The sequence below is a fragment of the Fundulus heteroclitus genome, chromosome 21 (assembly GCF_011125445.2).
Source record: "Fundulus heteroclitus isolate FHET01 chromosome 21, MU-UCD_Fhet_4.1, whole genome shotgun sequence".
NCBI lineage: Eukaryota > Metazoa > Chordata > Actinopteri > Cyprinodontiformes > Fundulidae > Fundulus > Fundulus heteroclitus.
In genome coordinates, this window is record NC_046381.1 from 8,328,293 (window position 1) to 8,347,416 (window position 19,124).

The 19,124-nt window shown below is 39.1% G+C and overlaps 1 long non-coding RNA gene across 1 annotated transcript; it reads right to left on the minus strand.

Annotated features, from left to right (window-relative positions):
* Positions 1-15,829: 15,829 nt before the first annotated feature.
* LOC110367096 lies at positions 15,830-16,200 on the minus strand. Its single transcript, XR_002427223.2, has 3 exons — positions 16,111-16,200; positions 15,945-16,031; positions 15,830-15,845 (listed from the first exon to the last, which is right to left on the minus strand). It is a non-coding gene; the product is annotated as an uncharacterized LOC110367096 (long non-coding RNA).
* Positions 16,201-19,124: the final 2,924 nt, after the last annotated feature.

Here is a 19,124-nt window from a genome sequence, read left to right on the forward strand (position 1 = left end):
TGTAAACAACATCTGCTCTCTTCTTTAGCCGTTACTACCTCTTTCCATCCTTCACCTAACCGATTCCCACTCTTACTTTAAATATTAACTTGTTGCAATATTGGCTATTTTATGCTTTTTATTGTGGTTGAAAACCTTTTGAACTTGCATTGCATTGAGATGTGCAACTTTTCCTAATTACTCTTTTGCATACTTTTATTGTAACATGCTTTACTGCTGTCTTGTAGTAGGACTGTCTTATTTCTTGATTTTCTGACTTTATTGCGAAATGGCTTTGTCTTGTCTTCTTGCTGTAACCTGTTGTATGTCTATGCAGTTTTATATTTGATTTTATTTAAGACACACCTGCGCAGTGAGACAACTCTCAACGTTCAAAACTGGTCTGGTGCGCGCTCAACTCTGAAAAACTCCTCTCATCCTTCTTTCCTCGCACTCAGTTCCATCTCTGCTGGCGCGCAACTTTGCTTGCGCGCACCTGCTCATTCCACGCTCAACAACAGTTAACCAGGTTGAAAGTTAACCTGGTTAACTTTCAACCAGGTTGAAAGTTAACTTTCAACCTGGTTGAAAGTTAACTTTTGAAAGTTAACTTTCAAAAGTTAACTGATCCGAGTAATGACCCTCATCAGAGCGTGTATTCTAAATTATTAAATATGACCGTTTATTGTGCCTATACACAACAAATACAAGGTACTTGTACACAAAATCAGTTACATGTGTTCTATGCTGATCTTAGTTGTCAAACAATCCACCCAAGTTCAGTTTACTATTAAAATTGGTTAAAAAACAGTTTTCTATTGAAGGAAACCCACCAGATTGCATGGAGTAACTTGCAGCATTCACTGTTCCTTGAGTTGTTAATTTTACAGCCATCCTTTACACTGGGCATGCATGTGGAGTGCTGAGTGTGTAAAAAGAAGAAATCTGCAGCAGAACCAGAACCTGGTTGAATGAGAGCAACCATCTGCTGTGACCAACTGGAGGTTTAAATTTCAATCAGTGTAAATGTGTGGTCAGCCTGCATCCAGAACCTCTGTTAACCAATTTTTTTACTGTTAGCTGCAGTTCCCATCATTTCCTTTGATGCTTCAGGTTTTAACTCAAAAAATCGCAACATCATATCATGTCTATTCCACATTTGACCCATTAATTTATTGTCTGTGTGAATGGATGTTGGCTTCCAGTACCTCTAATATGAGGTTAGGGTCAAAAATGTCTTGGGTACGCTTGTGGCGTAGTGGGTAGCGCGACCCATGTTTGGAGGCCTTTAGTCCTTGACATGGATGACCTGGGTTTGAATCCAACTCACAGTCCTTTGCTGCATGTTTCACCCCTTTCCTGTCAGTCTACTGTCAATAAAAAGCAAGCCACTAGAAGCTGCAAAAAATTAAACAAAAAAAAATGGAGCCCACTGAAAACAATAACACAGCAATCTCTTACTTGGAGATGCACATACTGCATGTGTCTTAGTAGCTGCAGTAAACAACCCATCAGATAAACTATTGGTTTTACTCAAAACTTCACATCACAAGATCATCAATAACATACTTAAAAAAAACTGTTAGAATGAGCTGTACTAGATATTTTGGTTTCCTAAGTAGAACTGCTTAGAGGAAAATTAACATGGACAACAGATTTTAAGTGGAATTAAAATGGGGAACAAATGAAATACAATGAAATGCAGCAATGGGGAGTATAATACAGAGGTGCTGTATATGATGTAGAATAAGATCTATTCTTTTTCCTCTTTTTACAAGTTATTTTTTTATACAAACCCCTAAAACATCAAAAAGGTCTGATTAAAGAGGAAACTGATCCATAGGATCTTGCCAAGTCTTGTTTTTCTGAGGAAGATTCATTAGGTGGAGCTCATCAAAACCAAACATCAAAAACAAAGTCTGCCGAACATTAACAGACTCTTGCACTGCTTTTTAGAGTAAATAATTTTTGAATGAGGGCAGAACAGGCTGAACATGAAATAATTTCTGGTGTCTTTGTTCCAATTATCATTTTTTTATATTTTTTGTTTGTTTACAGACGATAATAACTGCACGTGAAATTATGTTTTGCTAAGTTTTTTTGTGTGTGTGTGTGTGCATCAGTAAAAACCTCCAAAGATCCTTTCTGTTTTCCTCCCTCTTAGCTGCTACTGAGGAGCACGTACAGGAAACAAAATATCTAAACTGACTCTGATTTGGCTTGGTATCCTCCCGGGCACTTGGTGCCTTACGCAAGGTGCATGGTGGGCGTTGGCAGAACTCCAGTATAAATGACCACTCAAGGTCCTCTTCTTCCCAACAGACTGACTGCTGCAGGACCTTCAAAGCTGTAAGTACAAACTTATTTAAAACATTTCTTCATGTTTTTTTTAGACAATTTCAATCTTGGATATTTATTTTTCAGAAAAAAATGAGCAGAAACTATTTGTCCCGATTTGATGAGCTTCGCAGGGGAGACTATCTGATGTAGCCTCGTGAGACCATCCTGATCTCGCGAGTTTTCAAGGTTTCACTCGCAGATCAGTCTGGCTACTCTCCGTTGAAGAAAATTTGGAGCCGTTCACCAAATGAACGTCCAATCAGCGTTGGCTTTGAGGCGGGTTGAGGTGTGACGCAACGGGAAGCGCGACAGTTCAGTCTAAACAACATGGCGGCTTCAGCCGATGAAACTAGCGTTAGCGTGGCTATCGAGCAAGTTTTATCGGAATTACAGAGTATTTCTTTGCTGAGCTAACGAGCCTTTACCTGCAGCAGCAAGAGTAGCTTGGCTTGTGGTTGTGTTTTCGTCGTCGCTCTGTTACGAGCGACGACGAATCTGATTGGTTTATTTGGCCCGTCTATCACCAACATAGGCCAATCAGCTAACCAGTATTTTCGCCCCTTCCCAAAATTACTTCAACGGAAGGTTTCCAGATGGATATGCGGAGCAAATCTATCTGGCGGAGTCAGGTAATATCTGATGTCCAACAACGGAGAATGGAAGGCAGTCTTCCAGGTAAACATGTTGGGAGTTTAAAAGTTCCATAAAGTCTACTCGCCTGCTTTATCTGTTGGAAATCTAGCAACAGCTGTTTCTGTCACCCTCTGCAGGGTGATGGAAACTTTGTCATCTATGGCTGGAAGCCTGTGTGGTCTTCAGACACCAGTGGCACTGATGTGATCCGCCTGGTCATGCAGGAAGATTGTAACCTGGTCATGTACAACAAAGAGGGTGTCGGTAAATGGGTCAGCGACACACATCGGTCTGGCGATAACCTTTCCCGGCTTCACCTGTCCGATGAAGGCAAATTGCATCTGTACAATGGCCCCGACGAATTGTGGAACTCTACCCAATCCAGCGGGGTAAAAGGCTAGAAACAATTGAATGTAATCTTTAAGTCAAGATATGATACTTAAAACTGCTTTAATCTCAAAGTTGAGGAAAATTAAATTCTATTAATCTAACCAATAAAGTTTTTTGTCCTTGTAATTTCTTATTTTGTCTTTCACTGTATACCACAATGTCTTTGTCAACAGTTGCTGAGAAAATCATTTATAATCATTTATTATTAGAAATTAGATTTCTCTGCCTTGTAAACGGCCTTGTTACTACATTACTAAAGCGGAAATAACTTTTTAAAAGAGCCAAAGCCTAAAGAGAATCAGGATTGCTTAAACAAATGAAATGAATGGCGATGAAGAAATTAAAGTTGGTTTAAAACTGTTGCAGACAGTTGTCCAGTTTTTTCTCGTTTTTCATCCAGAAATCTATAGGGTTTTATGTTGAATGAAATACGTTTATTTGGACATTTGCCCCCAGAAGTATGACAGTGTAGTATTAGGGCCATTTTACATAAAAGGGAAAAAAAAAGAGTAAATTTAATTTCACAAGGGCAGACTGCAGCGTGTCATCCGGTCTGCAGAGAAGGTGATTGGCTGCAATCTTCCATCTCTCCAGGACCCTTGAGGCATAAGCGAACTAAGCGGCCGCATGGGCCCCCCCCCTTTTTTTTTTTTTACAATTAATTCAATAACTCAAACAAATGAATATGAATGTATGAATGATGATGAAATAATTAATTTATTATGTTTTGTGACAGTTTAAAAGAAAGATTGCGTAAGGCACCAAATGCCCGAGAGGATACCAATTTTGAAGTAACAGCGGATAAGGCAAAATCAGATATAGAAAGGTGGTCATCTCTCCCAATATCATTGGCAGGTAAGATAAACTCTCAAAATGATCGTAATGCCAAAGTTCCTGTTGTTATTTCAGACAATACCAATTTTTATTCCTACTTTTTTTTTTTATTAAATAAATGTACATCTACCTTTATATGAAAAAAACAGTCCCCCTGGATAAGAAGAGAGTTTCTAGAGAGACAGAGAGAGGAGGGGGGCCTAGCCCTACCAAATTATATGCATTATTACTGGGCAGCTAATCTACATAAGTTGCTATTTTGGGTCTCGCAGTTAGATGATGAGGAAACCCCAGTATGGGTACATATGGAAAGATATGCATCTAGCCCAATATCCCTGCGTTCCCTGATTTGTACCCCTCTGCTCCTAAGCAAGCACCTATACACAAATAACCCTATTGTATGATACTATATCAAAATCTGGGTCCAATCCAGAACTAATTTTAAAAACAGAAATGCCTCCTGTCTGCACCCGTTTATGGCAATCGCATGTTCTCTCCAGCTCTGGGGGGAACAACATTTAAGGAATGGTATAAAGCTGGGGTGGAATCTGTTGAAAATCTGGTTAAAGATGGAGTCTGCTGCTGAGCTGGAAAAGGAATATGGAATCCCCTTAAAAACTAATTACTTCAGATACTTTCAGATTCAAGATTTTATGAAAAAGACATTCTCCTCATCACTTTAAAGGCATACTATGCAACATTTTTCAGTTAATTAATGTGTTCCATACCGTTTTGGATGATTAAAAGAGTCATTCCAGGTCGAACAAAGGTTTTCTCGGCCGCCCTGGTGGTCTGTGGGGGAAATACCGCACTTGCAATGCGGTACCGCGCGCGAGCTATTTTTAGAAACACAACGTCACGATGACGTCACATCACGTGGTACGCAGTGGGGCAAACTCCGGAAAGCCGCCGTTGTTTCGCTGTAAGAGACGTGCATTAGCCTAGGTTTTACTCGGTAAACGACTGCTTTTTCCAAATCTAAGACCATGGTTTTTAAACATTGTTGCTATGGAACGTGCAACAGCGACTCGAGTTACGCTGATCGGCCGCATATGAAGGATGTTTTCTTCAAGACTGCCAAGGAGAAATGTGTATGCTTGGAACACCGGGGCGGTCGGCCTACACAACAGTTCAACCCGGAAAAAGTTACCAAATTCAAGTACATATGTAGCAAGCATTTTGTTGGAGGAAAGGGCACAACCGAAGAACATCCTGACCCAATTCCAGCGACATCAAGTCAAGGTAAGAGTATTTTGGTGGCCGACATGTTAATAAAGTAGCGCCTGCTACCATGATAGCATATAGGCTATCATGGTAGCAGGCGCTAACATGATAGCCTGCTACCAGGCTTACTCAAAAACATTTCAAATGAGACAAACATTAAACATATACCCATTCCTGGACGGTGATTGCAAACAACAACAACAACAAAAAAAACGGCCGACGCTGCCATGATCGCCGCGCAGGAAAAAAAACAAAGCTTACCGTTCATCAACTCGGCCAGTTTTCCAGTCTTTTTAAGCCCTCGAACCTCAAGCCATCGTTTGAGCTGAAGGTTGGTGTGTTCTTCGACAGTGCGACCAGTAATCCGTGTGCCTGGGACATCGTCTTGGGAAAGTTTAACGGCTGTAAAGTCGGTCATATCTGTTATCCGTGCGTTCTCTCCTTTATGCGTTCTCTCCTGTATGCCCTACCTAAGCGGCAAAAGGGGCGTTGCTCTTGAGACGGTGACGTCACGTGCGCGGTACCGCATTGCAGGAGCCCTCGGCCCGGAGAAGGGTATAACTGCAGAGCGTAAGAACGCCACCACTGTCGGAACGCCCCCACTGTCGGAAGGCCCCCACTGTCGGAACGCCCACGCAAACGTTGATTGGTTCGTTGATTTGCCCACTTCAATACATATATTTTTTCCCTCCATCTCCTTCATTCAGGGGGACGGACGAAAAATATCCGTCCCGCTGAAAAAATCCGTCCCGACGAAAAAAATCCCTATCGCAGGGTATTAGTTTTACCTAGGGACCACATGTGATTTGTAATAATAACGGCGTTGTATGCAGACAGATATTAACCGGCTCGCGGTGTCAGGAGAAAGCCACAGCGCGAGGACTATTATGACTATTATATGTAGTAGCCTACGATAGAATTCTGTCCTGTCGGGATAAGGGCTTCTACTGGAGAAACACCCCAAATATGCGACTGCACGTTCAAAAATAAAGCTAAAAAAAAAAAAAAAAAAACAACTCACGAAATTTACCAGCGACTGTAGAAAAACAAAGAAAGCATACAGAGGCGGAGTTGACAGCGCTGCTTCTGTCACACAGCTGCAGCGCAGCGTATTAATTACATGTAATCCCAGGTAAAAACCAGATCCAAGCGAGTAGGCGATTGGACATTTTGCTGCATGGAGCCAGGCAAAGTTGGGGAAAAAAAATCCGCTTCCTAGCATAAAGCCTGAAAAAGAAGGACAAATATGCGTGTGGGGCATTCAAAATCCGGACTGTCACCTGCCTTTCAACGGACGAAAGGTTCGGATGCTTTTGTGTAACTCTGCAATATTTTTCAATGTATGGTTTGTTTAATAAAAAACAAGTGTCCTAGTGTCCTTTTATTTGCGCACCCATAAGCGGAGCAAAAATCGGGCATCCTCGGACGGAGCTCTGGAAGTTTGCTTACTTTCAATACAAATTCGAAATAATTTATTAAGTTAGACAATAATTTAATTCAATCAATTGGTCCCATGTAGCCCCTAAAGGGGTGACGTTTTCAGTCAGTTGATTTATCTGGAAAACGGGTGAGAATTCACCGGATTCAGAGTGTCTGAAAACATAAAGTACATTTTCCTGAATTGACTTGTATTGTGTCTGACTGCACCTTGGTCTGACCTAAGATGGCCGCTCTGTCGGCACGCCTCCCACCCGACAACGCGGCGTCTACGTATACATGTCTGTGCGCAGAAGTCGGAACGCCCCCACAGTCGGAACGCCCCCAGTCGGAACGCCCCCACAGTCGGAACGCCCACACAGCTCTGCAGTTACTCCTTACTGTCGGCCCGCACCCACAGGCTCAGAAGTCTCGTGCAAGACCGCGAGAGTCGGTCTTGCTTTACGGCGAGAACTCCATGTGTTTTTGCCCTGCCATTCACTATATGCACGCGCGAAAGCAACAACAAAGAACCGCGTGTTAACGTCAAATAAACATGCAAGCATATCGAGTTTTATTATTATTATTATTATTATTATTATTATTAATTTTTTTTTTTTTTTTTATGTTGGCGAGACGCTACCGTGGCCGCCTCGCCGCGGCCGCCTCGCCAAGATAGCGCTGCGGGAAACCCTGATGTTCATACTTTCACTGTGTTAGTCATTGTTTGTACTGCCGTTTTTTTCACTTTTCGTTGCGTTTTCCTGTCTGCTAGAAACCAGAACAGCTGAGCATCTTTATGACAGTGCACTTTTACTTTCGCCCTCTGGGGGGAGCCTCGCTGGAAAATCAACCCCGGTTGCATAGTATACCTTTAATCACCGCAGAGTGGGTGGACAGATGGGCTATTGGATATGAATCTGACTACTAAGGGGTCGGTTTCTATGCTCTATGTAAATATCCAGAGGGTGGCTTCCCCATCCCTTGCCTACATAAAAAGGAAATGGGAGGAAGAATTAGAGCTGGACATATCAAATAATGAATGGAGGTGGGCAGTAGAACACTTACATTCTTCGTCTGTATGTGTTAGACATGAACTAACACAGTTTAAAGTGATACATAGACTTAATTTCACGAGGGACAAATTGGCAAGAATTTACCAAGGAGCTGATCCGACATGCCCTAGATGTAAACATGTTCCAGCAAACACATATCAAATGTTCTGGTCTCCCCCCAGGCTCAAAGAATTCTGGATCAAAATCTTCAAAACCTTTTCATCCATTTACAAGAAAAATATTGAACCCTTTCCTTTGGTAGCCATTTTTGGTGTGGCACCTGGGGAAACAGATTTAACGACTGTCAAAGGAAAGCAATGGCATTTTCGTCATTGTTGGCCAAGAGATTGATTTTATTTAACTGGATAAAGGCAGCACCGCCAACTCACAAAAGATGGGTAGAGGAGGTGATGGCACACCTAAAGTTGGAACATCTTAGAATTACTTTACAGGGCAACACTAAGAGATATTTCAAGGTCTGGCAACCTTTTATTTCCTATTTTGAATCTGAATTTTCATCTGCTTCAGCATAACTAGCAGCCTCGCCACCCCCTTTTTTTCCCCCTCAGGTTTGAATGGCAATAATAACCACAATGATAATAATTATATGTATCTAGTTTTAACTGGAACACGGGTGGTGTGTATGGTAGTCTTGTCGTTAGTTTGTCTGTGTTTTTTTAGCTGTTTTTGTGATGTAAATTTTCAATCTTACTCTTTTGTTCTGTATGTTTTGAATGGGATGTCTTTAGTTTCAATGTGAAAAATCAATAAAAACAATTTGATTATTAATATAATATTCCCTACAACATTATAGCGTGACATTTGTATCAATCATCTTCTAGCATAGGTGATTCTGCATGGTAGGAGGGGGGCCCCCAAATCAAATTCTGCTTAGGGCCCCCAAGAGGCTCGGGCCGGCACTGGTCATAGTGTCTGACCAGTGCCGGCCCATCTCAAACCTCCCCTTTATCAGTAAGATTATTGAAAAAGCTGTATTTCAACAATTAAACATCTTCTTAACAACGACCAGCCGCTTTGATGTTTTCCAGTCTGGCTTCCGTGCTCACCACAGTACAGAGACCGCCCTTATTAAGGTGTTTAATGACATCCATATAAATACAGACTGTGGAAGAACCACCGTGCTGGTTCTGTTGGACCTCAGTGCAGCATTTGATACTGTCAATCACTCCATTCTGTTAGAGCGCCTGGAGAACTGGGTCGGCCTCTCTGGTACAGCTCTCAACTGGTTTAAATCTTACTTAAAGGACAGGGACTTTTTGTATCAGTAGGTAACTTTACATCAAAGAAGACAAAAATCACACGTGGGGTTCCCCAAGGGTCGATTCTGGGTCCCCTCCTCTTCAATATCTACATGCTCCCTCCAGCTCAGATCAGCTACCATAACCAAGGACCGCGGAACCGGTAGGGCCGGTAGGGCCGCGGCCCTACCTACTTTTGATGATCAAACATGTAAAATAATATATATAAATAAAATTAAATTATTCAATAGCTATTTTTTCAAATGCACAATAGTCTATGGCAGCAGCATCATTCTCCAATGAGAAAGCGATAAATCATCCCATCTAAAAATGTATAGGGTAGTTCACTGCTATTGTTTTCATCCGGGTTTTTCGCGCATGCGGACGCAAACAGAGAAACTGCTCCAGACAGCCGCAGAAGCGGCTGCTGCTGCTGTAACAGCCGCTTCTGCGGCCCGTGTAGCGATCGCCACCTCCCCTCCGCCGCTATTTAAGTAGAACAATGACTAGAGCAGAATTAAGTTGTATTTACCGGAGATGAATTGTAGACTGCAAATTCTGTCGTATGGTGGCTCCCCCAGTCCATTGGGAGGGTCTGCCTGCGCTCTTTTCATTGAAAATATCCATTTCTTTCTTCTTTCCTCATCCTCCGGTAAACGACAGAAACGTACATCCAACGATTTGGAATGCCTCTGTGTGCAACCGGGAGCACAACAAGTCATAGGCATTGCTTAGATTCCAAAAATAAACTAACTAAAAGTACGCTCTAAATCACCCGTTTTGTCATGTAGTAGACGAGAACAGTACTGTTTGTGGCTACACGCCGGACCTGGACGTAGCGCTGACGTCACGCGTGAACTACCCTATTGGCTGATTGTGTCATGTGATGTAAACAAAAGTTTTCCCACCTCTGCGCTGCTTATGACCGCTACTTCGTTAGCTTCGTTAGCTTAGTTAGCTTTAAGGTTGTGTCCACTGCAAGTGGTGTCCACTGCAAGTGGTGTCCACTGCAAGAGGTGTTTCTCGTCCCTCCGTCGTATCAAGACCTATCTGAGATCAACAATGACCCAGAAAAGACTAAATAGCTTGATGTGCGCCCACACACACAGGGATCTTTTGACCATAGTGGATGCTTTGAGGATAGGACTTCATCCAGCATAATGACAGAGGGGGACACTTTTTCGGGAATATTTAGAGCAGGGGTAAGTTTGACTTTTCTTTTTCAAGTATTTTTATTCTGTAAATATTGTGTTAGCTGTAATATAATGATTGTAAGTGGAAATAAATACGGGGTGTGTGTGCTGGAACGTCAGAAAAAAAAAGTTAAATAAATGGGTAGTTCACTTTCATCCGGGTTTTTCGCGCATGCGCGCCGGACTGATGGGCCCGACCAATTTGAAATGCGTTCCGCGGTCCATGACCATAACTATGCAGATGACACACAGCTCTACATCACCATGTCACCAGGTGACTATGGACCAGTTCAAGCACTGAGTAAATGCCTAGAAGAAATCAATGCCTGGATGTGCCAAAACTTTCTTCAATTGAATAAAAACAAAATTGAAGTAATAATCTTTGGACCAATAGAGGAAAGATCAAGAGTTAGCTCTTGAATATTAGACCTGAACCTTCAAAAGCATCTAAAGACAATTACAAGGTCAGCTTTCTATCACCTGAAGAACATTTCCAGGATTAAAGGACTGATGTCTCAGAAGGATCTGGAAAGACTAATCCATGCGGTTATCTTTAGTAGAATTGATTACTGCAACGGTGTTTTCACAGGTCTGCCTAAAAAGTGGATCAGACAGCTGCAGCTGATCCAGAACGCTGCTGCCCGCGTCCTCACTAAGACTAAGAAAGTAGAGCACATCACCCCAGTTCTAAAGTCCCTTCACTGGCTCCCTGTATCTCAGAGAATAGACTTTAAAATACTTCTGTTAGTCTATAAATCCCTAAATGGCTTAGCACCTAAATACATCGCAGACTTGTTATCAGTGTATCAACCATCCAGACCACTTAGGTCTTCTGGCTCCAGCCTGCTCTGCATACCTAGAACACGAACCAAACACGGAGAAGCAGCATTTAGTTCCTATGCTCCACTTATCTGGAACAAACTTCCAGAAAACTGTAAAAGTGTGGAAAGTCACTGTTGCGGGTGATCCGGAGGCACGCAGGATAGAGCAGATCAAAGCGAATTCCCAGTATTTTGCGGAGCCGCCGCCGAACATCATTAAAGGCGGCCTGAGCACAAGCCATTTTCGGAGTATGGTCGGGGAACACAGAAAAACTTGTATCTCCAATCTTGATCCGTTGCTGGGTCCTCGCTCGGCGCAATATATCCACACAATCAGTATGATAGTGCAGACGGGCGATTATAGGACGAGGGTGTTCTCCGGGTCTCGGCTTCAGCTGGGGAATACGATGAGCGTGGTCAACAAGAGGCTCCTTCTCGAGCTTAAAAGCCTCCTTAAGCAGGGCTTAAGGAGGCTTTCTGGATAACCTAACTCTTATTTTGTTAAATTTATATAGTTATAATAATCCAAACCAGAACAAATTATTGCTAGAAGAAATAACCCTAAACATAGACCACCTAAAATCACTTTTCTCAACAAACAATGTTGTAATTGGTGGTGATCTCAACCTCGTTCAAGATGAATATTATGATAAATGGCCTTCTAAACATAACTCAAGTTATCCAAACAAAAATTTAACAAGTTTTGCAATGAACAAAATTTAGTAGACGTGTGGCATCATAACCCCAATTGTATAAAATTTTCATGGTTTAGTTCAAATTACAAATCAAGACTTGATAACTGGCTCATAACAAATGAATTATTAATAATGACATTAACTGAGACATTTCTGCTGCTCTATTAACTGACCATAGTCTTATTTCTTTACAAATGAAACCTCAAAACTGGAAACCAGGCGCAAATAAATATTGGAAATTTAACTACAGTCTTTTAAAAAATGACACCTACTGTCAAAAAATTAAAGAATTAATCCAGAATATAAAGCATTCTAAAGAATTAAATGACCCTGTTCAAAAATGGGAATTCCTAAAGTACAAGATCAGGCAATTTTCTATCTCAATTAGCAAACAAATTAAAAAAGAACTCCAAAGAAAACAACTTGATATTGTACAACAACTAAATATATATTGCAATAAACCCAACCCATCAATTGAAGACAAACAAAAAATACAAATCCTCCAACCTAAACTGGATGAAATGTATATTCAAAGGGCCAAAGGGGCCTTTATTAGATCAAGAGCAAAATGGATCGAGGAAGGAGAAAAAAAAAAAACACGGCCTACTTCTGTAATTTGGAAAAAAGAAGACAACAACAAAATTCTATCCAATCCTTAAAAATAAACATTGCTGAAACCAACAATGAAAAATTAATATCAACAGAGATCTTTAAATTTTATAGCAATTTATACACCTCCAAATTCTCGGAATCAAAATCTCACACCTTTCTTCATCAAATTGAAACATTTATCCCTAAAATAGATGATAACTACAAAAAAAACCTGCGACAACATTATTACAATAGAAGAACTTGATAAGGCTATTAATCGTTTATCATTAAACAAAGCACCAGGTCCGGATGGACTGACTGGGAACTTTTATAAAAACTTTTGGGAAGACATAAAAATATTACTGCATCAAGTTTTTACAGATATCTTTAAAAGTCATACTATACCTACCACAATGAAACAAGGAATTATTATATGTATCCCAAAACCAGACAAGGACCCTAGATTTACTGAGAATAGAAGACCCATTACACTCAAAAATTCAGATTATAAATTACTAACATATATATTTACCATGCGTCTACAATCCGGAATCTCAAACATAATTGCAGAATCTCAATCTGGCTTCCTAAAAGGAAGATCAATTCACAACAATATTAGACTGGTAAAAGACCTATTTGGATATGGCAACATGATCCAAGATGATGGCTTTATTCTTTTCCTTGACTTTTATAAGGCTTTTGACTCAGTGGAACACCGATTCTTATTCGCAGTTCTTGAACATTTAGGTTTTGGAGCAAACTTTGTTAACTTAATCAGAGGTCTATATCAAGGCATTAATAGTCGTGTAATACTTCCTAAAGGCACCACAGCTAGATTTAACATTAATGTTGGAATTCCTCAAGGGTGTCCCATTTCACCATATCTGTTTAATTTAGTTGCAGAAATGTTAGCAGTCTATCTTAAAAACTGTGCAGACATTGAGAAATTAGACGTTTTCGGTACAGAATTAATCATTAGCCTGTTAGCAGATGACACCATCGTTTTCTTAAAAGATCACAAACAAGTTCTAATTGTAATTGATAATATTAAACTTTTTTCAGAAGCTTCAGGACTAATGCTAAATATTAAAAAATGTGAACTTATAGCAATTCATGACACCCCTTTAAAAGAAATATCCAACATTCCAATTAAATCTGAAATTAAATACTTGGGAACTATTGTAACCAAAAATCAAAACTCAACCTTTTTTGTTTGTCAAGGTTAATTTATTCAATTTATAGCTCTGCTATCCCAAATAGCATAACCAAAACTATTAACCAAATGAACATGAACTTTATTTGGAGAAACAGGCCACACTACTTATGAAAAAGTCATATGATCAAAGAAATTAAAGATGGTGGTCTGAAAGTAATTGACTTTGAATGTCTTAACGGAACCCTTAAGATTAATTGGTTGAAATCCTGGATTAAAAATTCTTAATTATTCTCGTATTGTGTTCCTAATTATACATTTAACAAAATAGGTGGTCTAAAACTTGTACTCCTAGCTGATTTCAATATACATAAATTGCCCATTAAACTATCAGAGTTCCATTAACAAGTGTTACTTTACTGAAAAATGATATATGTTCATAACTACTCGCCATATTCCTCTATCATGTGGAATAATAGATTTATTCTACATCGCAATAAATCTTTATTCCACAAATATTGGATGGAGAAGAATATTTGGTCTATTATACACTTAAGGGACACTAATGGTTGCATGTTAAATTACAAACAATTCTATACAAAATATCAGTTCTTCCCTCCAAAAGCTGAATTTACAAGATTACTTAACGCCTTGCCAAAACAATTTATTAATCAGATTAAAAATATAATATATCATCCATTTACCCCACAACTACCCAATTTATCTATTAATGGAACATCAATCACTGACCAAAAATTCAATAACCACACAATTAGAAACTGTCTAAACGAAACTTTATTTCCTGGGAAAATAAATAAAAATAACATTCTTTGCAAATTTGAGCAAAAATCAATTGAAATACTGAGAACCTTTTATTTAAAACTTCCCATACAACCAAAAGCTAAAGAAACTCACTTTAAAATTTTAAATGCAATTTACCCCTCAAAAGTACTACTAAAGATTCGCTTTAATATTGATGACGATAAATGCTCATTCTGTGAAAGTGATGTAGAAACGATAGACCCTGTCTTCTATGAATGCAATCAAGCCAAAACATTTTGGAATTGCTTAGAAAGATGGATCGAATCAAAAATTGCACTTCCTAAGATTTTGGAATACTATTGAAAGACAAAACAATAGAACTCTGTGGTAACCTAATTTTATGTTTAGCGAAATTCTTTATTTGTTTAGTGTTGAGATCATCCCCAATATTTATTTATTTTTTATCTGAATTCAAGTTAAATTTGACATCTCTTAAATGTATCGAATCATACAAATATCTAACTGAAATACTATTGGAATCGCCCACTGATCTACAACAATCCTAACATATAAATCCACTTGTTATGTAAATTATTGTTTCATTATTATCATTCACTTATCCTTTATTTTCCTCATCAATGTTACTTTGTATTTCCATTTTGAAATCTGCCTCTACTATGCCTTCCACAGAACTGTACTGTTGCTATTGCCTTACCTGTTTGTACTTACTTTGTTTAAAGTTCATTGAAAAAAAAAGTGTAGCATAATAATAGGTAGGTAGCTCCCCCTAGAGGCGTTAACCAATAATGTTTATACATGTCAGTATATCCACTGCAGTTCATTTGTATTCTTTTATTATTTTTTTTTACAATCTTTAGAGACAAAACAGAAAAAGGAGAGCTGACTCGAGCACAGAAAAAAGAAACTACATGTCACTGGATGGATGAAAAAAGATTACAACTTTTTCTAAATTTATTATTCTTGCTGTGAAACCATCATCATGTTGCAAATGTAAAGGAAGTCAGATATAGACTTAACATTACATTTAATTGTTTCTAGCCTTCACCCCTCTGGATTGGTTGGAGTTCCACAATTCGTTGGGGCCATTGTAAATATGCAATTTGCCTTCATTGGACAGGTGAAGCCGGGACAGATGATCGCCAGGGCGATGCGTGTCGCTGACCCATCTACCGACACCCTCTTTGTTGTACAAGACCAGGTTACAATCTTCCTGCATGACCAGGCGGACCGCATCAGTTCCCCATGTATCTGAGGCCCACACAGGCTTCCAGCCATAGATGACAAAGTTTCCATCACCCTGCAAGCGGAAACAGAAACAGCTGTGCTAGATTTCCAACAGATGAAGCAGGCGACTGGACTTTATTAAACTCCCAACATGTTTACCTGGAAGACTGCCTTCCATTCTCCATTGTTGGACATCAGATAGTCTCCCCTGCGAAGCTCATCAAATCGGGCCAAATAGTTTCTGCTCATTTTTTTCTGAAAAATTAATATCCAAGATTGAAGTTGTCTAAAAACAAGTAGAAATTTAAGTTGTCTAAAAACAAGAAGACTTTTTTTTAACCCATATGTACTTACAGCTTTGATTGTCCAGCAGCAGTCAGTCTGTTGAGAAGAAGAGGATGTGGTGTCGCTCAGACACAAAGATGACCATCTTTATACTGTCTGAACAGGGGGTGGAGTGAACATTTATCTATTACAGGTAGCCTACAACAGATATCTGCCATAACTTCTCTTATCTCACCTTGTCCTCTCCGCTTCTTTATGACAGCTTTTCAGTGTCGCTCCTCTGACGATTTGCATGCTTAAGATAACATAAACTGGCATCAGGAAGTTTTATTTCGACCACTTTCAGTATTTAGCAAATGATAGCAATTTAGGTATTTCTCCAAACAACAAATTTTAAAAGCAAGTCATACAGTGAATGTCCTGTCAAAAATGGTCAGATATAAACAATGGATAAATAGATGGATTACGTTTAAAAACGCGTGAAATTGATCAATATTGTATATGTTTTTAAATAAGACTAACAATGTTCTAGAGTAAAAATGTTCAGAAGACTTTCCAAGTGTTTTGAAATGTAAACAATCCATATTATTTAATTGTATTTAATAGATAATTGTTAGAATAATAAGTGGAATGTGCATGAGGGGCAGTGTGGGATGCAGAGGGATTTTACCAGAGATCCTAATGAAAAGTGCAAGGCAGTACTCCAGTCTGGAGGAGACAAAGACATAAACAAGCTTTTCTGAATCAAAGAGGGAGAATGTGGATAGGAGTTTTGCAATGAAGAAAGAGAGGAGAATACAAAAGGTGGGGAAGGTAAAGATGATGAAGATGGATGGATGGATGGGGTTTTAGATACAATGTTACCCAGCAAATGTACAGCCCAGTATCATCAGCATTACAAGGAAATAAGACCCTGTAGCCCCAATAACACACCCAAGTGGTACCATAAACAAAAAAAGGCATCCCAGAACTGCTTCTTGGGGCACACCCCCTGAGACAAAAAGGTTAAGTGACCTGGCATGCCCAATGGAGACAAATATCCATCAGGTATGTTAGGAACCACTCCTAGGCAGAGTAAGTGAGCACTGCAAGTGGTCGTAGACATTGAAGGATTTGGTGGACTATTGTGGTGTTGGTGTTCTTGGATATAGACTGAGATAATAGAATAAGATAAGTAAAACAGCGATCAAGATTCTCTGAGGGACCTTGCACAGTATTTGTAGTTTTCCTGATAAGATAGCTTGTGAACCAGCAGACCGGAGGCTAAGAAGTGTCTCTTGATCAGCTGTCTTTGTTTTACCCACCTCAGAGGTAAACCAAAGGGTTAAGCATGAAAAAAAGCAACAGTCTTCTACAAGAAGTGTGTTGATGAAAGATATTCTAGAGGTTGGAGTTGTAGAGGTCCACTGGAGAGGTATTTAGATGGAGTAATTTATTTCCTGATGTGGACTGCTGGATCTCCCTATCCCACTCACTTTTCTTACTTGGAAACTGGTACCAAAAAATGTTAAATAAACCTTTGAGGAAAATTAAATTGATTTAATGTTACACAGAAAATGTTTTTTACTGAATCATAGAAAAGCAAAAGGGAATTTTTAACCCAAGTCAGACAGTTTAAAATGAAACTAAACAAATTTCAATTTCTGAGTTTCTAAAAAATAAGATCTCAGTGAATAATCTTAGTGATCTAACAAACCTAAAACAGGAAATGTATACTCCAGTCAGACACTAAAAATGTTTTTATGTCTTTCAATATAACATATGGAAATATCTGTTGTACATATTGAAGAGATAGTTTGTTATATTTTGAATAGTAACTTCATGAACACTGAGTTTCAACATCTCTGTATTTGAGGAAACATCACTAAGCAAAATATTTCAAAAACAACCTTTAAGCCGACAATGAACATATTTTTCATTAAACCCCCATTGCTAAATACAATATTCTAATCTTAAATGCTGTGTTTTTATTAGCTGTAAATTTGAAAAAAATCCTAAACAGAAATAAAGGGTTTAAAAACATCGTCAGTCTGTTAATCTATATAATTTGTTTCCCTTAGTGAATGAGTTACTAAGATAAATTACCTTTTGAATGATATTCAAATGTACTGAATATTCTCTCTCTCTAAAGCATTTCAGAATATGGGTGTCTGGGAAAGATAATGTAAAGTCAACGACAGTCTCGTTTACATGATTCATGATTAGGAATGTGTAAACTGTAAACTAGCACCACTGTACTGTAGTTGCATCAAGCCAGATGTATATTAAGGTTGAGTTTGAATGTGTTGAATGTCTCGGTTATCCATTTTGATCCTAAATCTTGCTTCATTGTGGACAGTGACTTTGTTATTCCAGCAGCTTCCAATTTATTTCAGGCTTGAGGCTTCTTGGGTCCTGGTTTGCTGCTGTTAAACATCCTGACCCATTTCCTGTCATCCCCTTCCTCTCTGATAATTGCCTTGTGCAACTTTTTAGTCTTTCACACACAACACCATCGGTCATATTAGTCAGCCAGCTCGGTCCTAGGATTCCCCCTTGATCCAGTGTAGGTGGTGGGATACAGAAGGTGTATAATAATGACACCTAGTGTTTTTAAATCGAAACAACACAAAACAGAAAGCATTCCCCTCGCCTCCTCTTCGTCTTCGGAGAGTGTCATGCCGGTTGCCACATCGAGAGATGAGGACTTTGAGTAGATAAATTCAAGGCAACAAGTGTAGACGATTCAGTCAAATAAGTTTAGACTACACTGCTTCGGAACTGTTTGGTCAGAAAAAAACAACAAAAAAAAACTGGTGCTTACATGTGGAGGAGAAATTAATTAGATTCCCCCTTGATCCAGTGTAGGTGGTGGGAGACAGAAGGTGTGGGTTGTCACCTATATCAAACAGCCGACTATGAACAATCAAAAACAAGAACAAAAATAAGTATGCACAAAATTATGCTTTGTTTTATTTGTAAACGTTTTGGATTTAAAACCATGTAAAATCTACTAAATTAATCATCAACTTATATGTGAGGTATCTCTAAACCAAAGATGGGAAGACTAAATGAGAAACTGTTTGTATGAGTAGCATTACCTCAATGTATTTGTACTAAAGCACAAGTAAGAGTGTTGATCCAAACCAATTACTCTATCAGGATAGAAAAAACTAAAACCGAAGTACTTAACCGATCATCATTAAAGATGTGTAAAAACAAGTGAAATCCTTACAAATTAACCAATTCTGGGAGAACAAACTTGTATTT